Source organism: Xiphophorus hellerii, chromosome 20, assembly GCF_003331165.1.
Source record: "Xiphophorus hellerii strain 12219 chromosome 20, Xiphophorus_hellerii-4.1, whole genome shotgun sequence".
Taxonomy (NCBI): Eukaryota; Metazoa; Chordata; class Actinopteri; order Cyprinodontiformes; family Poeciliidae; genus Xiphophorus; species Xiphophorus hellerii.
This window is the reverse complement of record NC_045691.1, coordinates 31,655,372-31,666,448: the sequence shown is the minus strand read 5'-3', so window position 1 is coordinate 31,666,448 and position 11,077 is coordinate 31,655,372.

The window sequence follows — 11,077 nt, the reverse complement described above, 5'->3', positions numbered from 1 at the left end:
TGCCCACACCTTCTGCCATGAATATGCTCATCTGCTCTTTAGCTACAGAGTGACATTATGAAATGTCAGAGTAAGCCATGCTGAAAATGTTAATGTGATTTAATTGTTGAAAACAGTTTGGAAACATTGGACTGCTGCTATGTTTTCACACATCGACGTGGCAGTAACTACAACACGCTTTGTTTCTTTGCAGTTATTCCAAGATCAGAGCGACCAATCAACGCTAGTCATTGTGTTGTGTGGGTTCACTTTAATGAGATTACATAGCTGGCAGCCAAGCAGCAATTAAGTGGAATCAATTAATTTAGGTGGCAAAAGGCGCTCTGAAAGCTTTTGTTAAGTGTCCATTAAAGACTGTAAGCGTGCTTCACTTGTGATTGGCTTCCCTCACCTCCACCTTCTCCTGTTCTTGATGACAGTGTCCACACTTTGGATTTCCACTTTTGCTCAGCGGTAAAAGAAAGAAATCGCAAATCTTGATCTTAAAAATGAATCAGCCACACGTGATTCTTATTTTTATTCTGCTTTTTTATACATTGTTTGTATTGTGTGAAGCTTTGTGCTGTATGACGGTTTCCACGCTTATCCCTCCCTGGACAGCTCGCCAGTCCATCGCACTATATGACTTTTTATTTGTGACCTGATGTTTGTTTTTTTTTTTTATAAAAGACAATTTTTATAAACTGTTATTCTCTTTTTTGATGGAGTAGGCTTGTTAATTTGCCTGTATTGCACTGTGATGTATGATTTGTATATTGATTGCACCCTGAGGGATTACAGATGAAAACTAGCCTTTATGGCTAACTCTTCTTTTTTTATATGTTCTTTTAAATAAATAAACCCAAGGTTTGTTTTAATGGCTTATTGAGCAGAATCTGTATTTCATTTAATCCATTATCTTAAAAGAATTGCTTGAGGTATCGTTTCTTATGCTGTGTAATGTGTGTGTTAATGTCTTGATTTATACTTTTGATTCCTCAGGCTGGTAACTTATAACAGAAGTCAAAGTAGCTGGTTGTGAGTGGACCAATCTGTTTTACACAAAGACTCGTACATATTTGCTTGTTGAATTATTATCAGTCTAAAATCCGCCAGAGACCATTTTACCTGCAGTGAAGTTTCAGTCCTGTATCCGGGTCTGAAACTTCCTAGTTTCTGAAACTTTCTAGTTTTTAGAAAGCAAAGTTAGTCTAAACTAGACAAGAGATTATTTTTGGCTTCACAGGAATACCGTAGAGAGGAAAACATGGGAGAGATTTGTTTGGCAACAATCACAAATTAGAAGCTTAATTATACGTCACTTTCCTGATGTTGTTTTAATCCTTCCTGCATTATTTCCTTCATCCTGTTATCACCATTTCATTAACTTCTTTTCCATTATCATAATCCAACTTTAAGCCTTTTGGAAATCATTTTCATAAACACACTCAATCACAAATAAATTGTACTCATGATTCCTCCCAAAATTATTTTTATGCTCAAATAACCAGGCAGTTGGTTTTCATCAGACACTGAGTTCTGGATATCGCTCCACAGTATGATGGAGAGACAGACAGAAGCTATTCCTGGTGGCCAGACATTGACTTATAGATTGAGGAAAGGGCCAAAAGCTGCTCATGCTCACTCTAAAGCGATCTGTGCATAGCTCCTCTCCACCCATGGGTGTTCACACTTCAGCCACGGCATTGTGTGGATAACGAGTCTGCAGGGCCTTTAGAGGACACAGTGTTTCCTTTAACTGTCGATGCGCAACAGTAAAAGGCCTGAAGTGGCGGTCAGAGAGGGAACCTTCGGGGAGTCAGGAGAAATGTTTAGTTGCTTTTGGATGTCCACTTGCGGGTAGTCCTGTTTCCATTCAACTGTCATGCATATTTTTTAGCAAACTTTAAAAGAAAAAAATAAGGAAATGTGAATTAGTTGTGTTTCCCTCTAGTGGTTTGGAGCCAATCAAGCGGGCTTTGCAAAGAGTCATTTCATCAGATGTTGATGCTACGTTTGGCTGTAACAAACAGGAAGTAAGGGTTGCAATTTAGTATGAACCACACATGTCAGGAAAAATGGAGGAAATTTGGACATTCTCTGAGTTTGGTGCCTCTGGTAAGGCAACCTTTCCTAACGCGATGCTTCATAATGTGCAGAAAAAGAAACGTTAATGGAAACACGGTTAGTTGTCCTGAAAGCCAAGAGACATCTGCTCCATACTATCCAGCACCTTGCGGCTTCACCGACAGGTTTGCCCAAACGATGAAAGATGCAAGAAAAGCGTTAAAGTACGAAGGAACGCTCCGTCAAAGGCTACACCGTTAGCTGTTCAAGTAATACAAGAGGCAACAAAAGAGAAATCTGTAATCAAATCACTTTTTTAGAGAGAAATAAAGAACAGACTTTAACATGTTGTGAAAGAACTGAATATTTAAAAGGGCGTTTTCCCGTAAACATTTATAAAATGTTCTGCTATCTAGAAAAATGTCTGAAACTTGATGGGCAAATGAGATATGTGAGGTGTAATGTTGATGAGATGTAATGCTTTACTGGACTCTTAAGTTTGTGTGTATTCTACTGTATGGCAGTGCTTTGAGGCAGGCCTTTTCCTGAAAGCCTGAATCCAGGAAGACGCAACAAGTTCAAAGTCGTGAATTAATTTTCCAGCCTTACATTGAGTCCTGACTCGATGGACTTTGTTTTTACTGAGAAAAAGTTCACGAAAAACTTTAGGTTTGTGAGAGTTTGACTAAGGCAAGCGGATTTCAACCAACTGAAATAGACAAAAATGCTTTTAGAGTTTTTGTTTGAGGTAAGAGGTGCAATTTCATGCAGCGCTACAATAGCACGACCACAGCTGCGCCTCTCGGGAGCTCGGCACACGCAGGGTTGTTTGGGAGCCACAAAATTACCAAACAGGTGCAAGAACAAGTAATCCAACTTCATCCCAGCAAACATGGCAATGGTTGCACTGTCACATCTCTCGCTCTCCCAGGAAGAACATGCATGCTGGAACGTAAGCATATGGGTTTTAATTTACAGACGGGATATGGAGTAAATTAAAGACTTGTTTACTGGGATACAGTATGCCATATCCACCAAAACTTAAAGGTCATCCGCAGAGAAAACAAGAAAAACAACATCAGAGGCTTTGTTTTTTTACGCAGCATGTGTCTGAAAGAGTGAAGAAAATCTCCTCAGCGCTGTTTCTAAAAAGGTCACATCTCCTCTCTGCGTGTGTTATTTTACTGAGAGTCAACATCTCCTCCTTGGTCGTGTATTCTGAGTCTAACATGGATAATAGAGCTGGCATATGTGTGTGGATCTTATTGAGCTTTACTTTTCACACACTTTGAACACTGCGATGTGGGTAGCATATGGGTTTTACTGACGGGTGATGAAGAGGAGCTTGTGCCGTCACCTGGAAACGGAAGGAGCATTAGGACCGACAACGAACAGAGGCATGGGGAAGTGTGTGTGTGAAGATGTTCAATTCCAACACTGAAGGAGACGAATTTAGTGGGTTTAGTGCCCAGGAGGAAGATGGAGATACGTAGCGATCAATGGAGTTTTTCTGACAGACTGGGTTTTGTAAATGTAAGCAGCCATTTTACCAGTATGTATTTAAAAGTTTAATGTTGTAACAATCTTCTGTGTAAATATCTCATGTTACAACCTGGACACCTGCAGGTTATAGACAAGTATATGTACTTATTTATTTCTTTTCAAAGTTAGTGGGTACGGCTTATATTGAGATGCGTTCAATATTTGGGAAATCACAGTATTTTTTATTTTTAAAAGAGTCTGTTGTACTCTTCTTTTTGAACCCTAACTGTTGTTTTGTTGCAACTCAAAACCTGTTGGTCACTAAAGTTGGTTCCTCAGTACATCAAGCAGTACTGGAGTTTTCACGTTACCAGAAATAAGGCAGCACAGGTAGAAGAAATGCCAGCTGGTTATACATATGTGTAAGTTACGACAATCCTTTGACTTCCATTACTTTTGCTCTGACTGATCCAGATAGTTTCTACCATAAGGCAGTGATTCACATATTTCAATGACGCACGCATCCCCACAGATGTTGAAAGACGCTAAAATACTCCTTCAGAATTACTCCTGAGGTAGATTCTAAACTCCACCATTTACAAATAAGCTGTCAAATTTAAGCAGTCTTGTTTAATTTAGTAAACTTGTTAATTCATCTATATACTAATCATTCTTAGTCTTAACTTAGAATTGGTCATTTAATTTAGATTTCATTTGTTTGTGGTGTAGGCATCTTCATATGTTGATTATTTATGCTCGGAAATAAATATATAGAATAAATGTTTGAAAGTGAGTCAGGACAGATTCATATCCCAGGCTTTAAATCAGAAGGAGGAGCAGACAGGTGGAGGTCTGGACAGAGCCAATGAACTGAACACATTCTTCAACAGGATCAGTTCAGCTTCCTCCTAACAGCATGCCATGTTCTGGCACCTAAAAAAGCTCCTAGATGACTCTGTATACTGTTGTCTGGAAGTTCTTGTTGGATTCTGTTATCTTTTTCTTTTACTCATCAGGTGTTAATACTTTACTGCTTACTTAATATTAGCTGTGTAGCAGTGATCTCTTCTTGCTGGTTGCCAGTTAGACAGAAGATTCTAGAAGCAAAATGTGGCTTCCATGAAGAAATGTGCTTAGAATATTTCACGTAGGTTTTCTTGTTTCCCCAAAAGAGACTAAATTCACAATGTGACCACAGCCGTTTGCACACTAGAAGCATTTATTTCCAAACCTGCCCTTTCCTCTTCTGCAATCAACATCATTCTTCCTTTTATCTCAATCATATTCCCGTTGGCCACATCCAACCAAATCCCCACAGGGCTTACTGAAGCACCATGTTTTCCAACCGAAGGAATCTGCAGTCAAGTCAAGGAAACAACTTGTTCGCCTGCATTAACTTTTGTCATTTTTCCTCATCTGGAGACACCTTGGGCACACCCAGAGCGGCGTTCCAGCTTTCCTCCGCCACAACGTCTCCCTTTCAATCACGCTTTCAAATGCAATCATCTAATTCCCCTCTGGCGCATCAGTCCGCCATGAGGGTACGAGATTTGTCAAGTGCGGGATCGGGGAATCGCCTGCCTCGCGTAATGTGAAGATCTGCACTATTTCCTGAGCGTATGCTCTGCAATTCATTTTATAAATGTCAGAGGAAGCTTGGCAACCCCTTCGCCTTCACCATCTATCCATCCCCATAGAGACACACACACACACCAACATACATGCACACTCAACCTGATAGGTAATATTCTTATTAGAGATCAGCTTGATTGGCTCCTTCTGCCCTTTTCATTGTCTGAGCGACAGTGAGGGAAGGGATGATGACATGTGGGCGTGTGCGGGGTGTGTGTGTGCGTGTGTGTGTGTGCGTGTTCATGCATCGGTAGCCGTGTATGCCCAATGTTCTGCCGTTTACACAAACAGAGATTAGAAAGGCAATAAAACTGTCACATAGAGAATGCCGCCGTAATGCCATCAACCCCAGGCTTGCTGTCACTCTTATCTACCTATTTTACAAACACGCACACACACACTTGTATACTCCAGGAGTATGCTGTGAGAGTCAGAATAGCTTAAGATGCTCAATATCCATAGTAATCCTCTACCTTTCCTTATCAAACTTGTGTATGAGTGTGTGATGAGTCTCAGTGGCTATTTGAGAGTTGGCTAGCTTTCCTATTGCTTCTGGTGCCACAGCTTATTTCATGGCCCTTCATCTGCTGTTTGTATGAGAGTGTGTAAAACAGACCTCCCTCTACCAGTCGTTTACCATACCTATGGTAAACGACTGCATGTGTGTGTGTGAGTTTGTACCGTGGCCGAGGCCCTGATGGGTCCCGAGACACGGAGGATGAGTTAGCCTCTGCCCCGGTTTCCATGGCAGCTGCCGGCTTTATTAGAGTCTCACTTTAGCTCCCACAAACACTCAGACACATGTTCACGCGTCCACACAAACTCCCGTCATTGTGCGGCGACGGGGCCTGCTCCGCCACCCCGCCCTGGGGCGCTTACATTTTGGAGCAGTTAAGAAACTTGTCAGGAATGAGAGATGGGCAATGTGTGGCTAAATGAAGCGCAATGGAGAAAACGTCACGCGATTTCACACCCGAGTAGCCTCCGGCTCCCCCCCCTGCCTCACACACAAACACACACACACAAACACAGGCGCAAAGACACACAAACGCAGAGACGGGGTAAGATGAGCCTCAAATGAGTGCCATGGTGAACATCAATACACTCAGCCAGCCCGTATCTAGGCCTGGCGAAAACCATTCCCAATCAATATTCTCCAGACCAAACCAATGTCACATTCAGTACAGGACAAGCCAGACTGCATTAGACCTGGTCCAACCAGCATCAGTCATCTCCGAACTATCCATCCAGCTTTTATGCGGCGCTCCATAAGAGCTGCAGAACTTCCATGACCTGCAGTTTCGATCAGAAGGATTAATATTACAGATGCAGGGATTTGCCTAGAGGCAACAAGGAAACCTGTACATGCAAAAGCCTTCAATACTTCATGTCACAGACTTTAGTCATTTTAAACTACATCGTTGGCACTTAGAAAAAAACTTTCAGAGTCATGGAGTAGCACATTTGAAATCATCATGCTTGATGATTTCAAGCATGATGCTTGAAATGATCATTTTTGTGTTGGTCTCGAGAACTGTGCCACCACAGAACTGGTTGGAGTCTTTCTGTTGCATTCTGATTTAGAGGCTTTTCCTTTTTCTGGTTAAAGGGGCAGTATTATGTAAAATTGACTTTTGTGAACTTTACATCATGTTAAAAAGTTATTCCCTCATTAAAAACATACCTGTTGTTTCTTTCATGCATGTTTGAGAAGTCCTTTAATCTCCATGGCAACCATTCAGCAGTGAAAAACACCTGAGTGGACCTAGCCCTGCCTTCGAGGACAAAGCTCCTCCTCGGAGCTGCAGTTTTCAAGCTTCTGCCTCACAGAGCAGCCCTCCCCCTTGACTCTGCCATTCAGCTCCTTCAGACTAGCCAGTAGCAATTAGCAAATACCTGGTGGAACTGCTGAGCTACTTCTGAGCAACACTGGGAGAAATATTGTTAAAGGGTTAATAGAGGAGCCATGTTGTGATGACTTCCTAAAGGGGGAGTTTCATGAAGAGCAGGAGTTTCTTAAAGAGACAGATGCCCAATTTCAAGGGTTTACATTACAAAGTATGAAGTCAGATTTCTTTCAAGTCATATTTGATATATTCAGCATTTTTATAACATAGTTACTTGATGTTGCTCTAAAATGGCATGCTTGTCTTTTGTTCATTGTGACTTTACTGAAAAAATAGACTAGATAACGGACTACTTAAAAATAGGCAAGTGGCAACTATAAAACATTATCAGTCAGCTCATTCTGATAAATACAAAAAAATGTCCTTTGAATTTGATTACAATTCATTGCCAGGTTTAGTGCTTTTGAGGTGATTGAATCAATTAGTTGATATCGATAAGACTAATTTTGAGTTCGGTCGAAAGATTTTAGGGTAGGGTAAGGGTTAGGGTTTTGCTTTGCCGATGTTCTGAGGCATGTCTGTTCCCACTATGGCTTGTGAGTCTTACCATCTGGCTGGAACACATTTCCAGTTTGGTGGCAGCAGCCTTGGAATGCTCCAGATTAGATTCTGCATGGAGCAAACTGCTGATCATGCTGCTCTGAGCTCCCTTTGTCTCTCTTTTGGGAGAAAGCTAATTACCTGTGATCAGAGAGCAGACCATGGGGTAATGGCAAGGGTCTATGGCTAAGAAACCATTCTATAACTTGGATCATTTCACTGGAAATTGCTATGAGCGAACCCTGTGTATTGGATGGACTTGAGATAAGTTCTCAGGTTCTTTGAAATGAATCTCTCTGTGAAACACACAAACCCTGGGATATTGTTTTATAAGCTAACTCTGCTTTATCTGTCTCCACTTGACTTCCCTGCTGTATTCCTTTGTCTTTATGATGCTGTTTGATTTCTAAAGTCCTCTAAGAAACCTCTGAGGCCCTCACCGAACACCTGGATTTATACTGTTAAAACTTTAAATTCTTTTATTTGTACGTTTGAATTTTATGCTTTGCTTTTCTGAAACTCTGAGATTTTTAAAGGTGCTACATTAACGTTATTTTCTTATTTGTTTCATTGTATCTAGTAAAGGTGAGTACACGCCTCACATTTTTGTAAATATTTGATGCTATCTTTTCACGAGAGAATGCTGAAGATATGACACCTAGATACAAAGCAGTCAGTGTACAGCTTGTATAACAATGTGCATTTGCAATCCCCTCAAAATCACTCAACACACATTTATGAATATCTAAAGAGCTTCCTACAAAAGTGAGTACATCCCTAAGTGAAAATTGTGACCAACGAGCCAATATTTTGTACAGCCATTATTCATTTCTGGCACTGCCTCAACCCTCTTGGGCATTGTTCCCACTGAAACCCTTGCCCAGTCCTCCAGGATGACGTCACATAGCCGGAGGGTGTTAGAGATATTGCCCTCTTCTACCTGCCGTTTGAGGATGCCCCAACGATGATCAATAGGCTTTATGTCTGAAGAACTTGGCTAGTTAAACACCTCTGCCCTGAGTTTCTTCAGACAGGCAGTGGTGGTCTTGGAGATGTTTGGGGTTGTTGTCATGTTGGGAGATTGCCCTGTGGCCCAGTTTCAGATGGGAAGCCATGCTGCTGTGCTTCGGTATGTCAGCCTACACGTTGGCATTCATTTTTCCCTCAGTTAACTGTAACACCTCACTGCCATCAGTACTGATGCAGCCCCAAGTCACAATCATGCTTGACTGTTGGCAAGACACACTTGTCTTTGTACTCCTCACCTGATTGGCACCAAACATGCTTCAAGCCATCTGAACCAAATACTGTATCTTGGTCTTGTTCCAATAGTCCATGTCCTTGTCCACAGCAAACTGTTTGCAGGCTTTCTTTAAAAGGAACTTCCTGTACATCAGCGGTCTCAAACTGCATTCCTCGGGGGGCCAGAGTCCTGCAATTTGTAGATGTATCCGTTGTTCTTCACACTTGAACTAAGTGACCCGCCACAGAGCTCTGCTAACCACCTGGTATTGGAGCCAGGTATTCTGAAGCAGAGAAACATCTTAAAGTTTCAGGACACCAGCTCTTCAGGACTGGAGTTTGAAACCACTGCTTTAGGTTTAGCCATGCAGACCAATTGGATGCAGTAAGCAGTAGATGGTCTGATGACTGACACTCCTTCAACTTCTATTTTCAAAAGACAACCATCGGATATGACACTGACCATGCGCACTCAGCTTTATTAGCGTCGACCATGGGCTAATGTGCTGCAGCTCAGATTCTGGGAGTTCTTGGCCATGGGGTGCCATGTTGAACCTCCAGTGACCGGAGAAAGTTAAATCAATAAAACTACATTTAATACACCTGCTCCCCATTCACACCTGAGGATGTTGGAGTTGAGGGCCTAAAAACAAAGTGCATACAACACTTTACCCATTTGTGTTCGTAAAAAACCACGAGACAGTGTTTGTAATCCAAATCCAAATCTTAGATTAACTCTCTGGTTAAGACAGCAGGTAAAATCATTGGCATGCCAGCCTTCAGGTCACCTCAAGCAGTTTTTTTCTCCTTTAGGCACGTAGATGGCTTGATGTTGGATGGTACATTCTTTTGAAATCAGGAAGATGGTACAAGGTTATACTTTGAAAATACAGCCCATATAAAAATTAATCTGTCCCCTGTCTATCAACCTTATTAATGACCCAAGACAATGAGATGAGCTGGAATACAGGAGGGACTGTTGATGAATTCATTTCATTGAAATTTGCATTGATGATGGAGATTGATAGCTTGGAATTAGACTGGCTGGAACTCAGTAGGATGTGTAGGAAGACGGTAAATGGTTCTGGGACGATTGTTTTATGAATTCTTTATTTATTTATTCGATTGTTTCTTATGTAGAATGAATGATGTGATTGTTGTTGGTGCAGCTTTGCTCCCCAAAGGGACAGAAAGAGTTTCTTGAGTCTTGATTCTTGTAATGTGTAATGAGGATTGTATATGAGCGAAGTGAGTCTTGCTTTCTTCCTTCTTTTCTTTCTAACATATCAGTGATTAAAACAGATGTTTGTGTTGGTCAGAAACCCTATCCTTTTCAAGCTTCACAAGCAGTTCCATCTCCTCCAGTTGTCTCCTGAAGACTACGGACCCTTACAGCAGTCAATCAGTCCGTCCTTATCCACCTGTATTTTCCTGCTCACCTCTCCATCTGCTCCCCCCGCCCCCGACTGACACTCACACCCCTACGCTTTTCAAAACCTCCTCAGCTCCTCTCCCATCAGACGCCGCTATTCTCATCTGAAAGAGGAGAATGGAGCTGGGAAAAATAAGCGTGGGGATGCAAGGACGCGTGGCGGAATGAATACTAAGCACCGATGGGTGTTTAACACAAAGCCCGGCGCAGACGCCTGTGTGCACAGAGGTGTATATGATTACACATCACTCAGCGGCACATAAGCATGCAGATGTGTACACAAACTCACAATCCGCTGGGTATCAGCGGACCGCTTGGTGCAGGATGAATAGAACGCATTTGTACCTGCAGGCTTAAACCGGCAGGATTATGAGGGATACGAGGGGAATGCCAACGGCAGAAGAGAGGCCCGTGACCTTGGATGGAGGAGGAGGAAGAGGAAGAGGGAATGTGGGGGAGTGGTACATCAGTCAAAACTGTGCCCTGAAAACAATCACGGCCTGGTGTGGCATGTTTGTTCACGTCAAGACAAACGTTTGAGTTGATGGGGGTCGCGGAGGGGTGGATGGGGACGACTCTAGAGGAATTATATCGGCTTCATGCGTACAGCGTGGTGGTGAATGGTGAGATTAGCATCAGTAATCCATTCCATGTTTTGACTTCACCTCTGTTTACTTGTGAGGACAGGGAGATGGTTGAGTTTCTCTTTTTCCCACTTTGCATGTATTTCTGCGTGCCAAATTGTGTGGAAACAGGGGATGCATCATATACTTGTTACAAGTGCCAAGGCAGAATG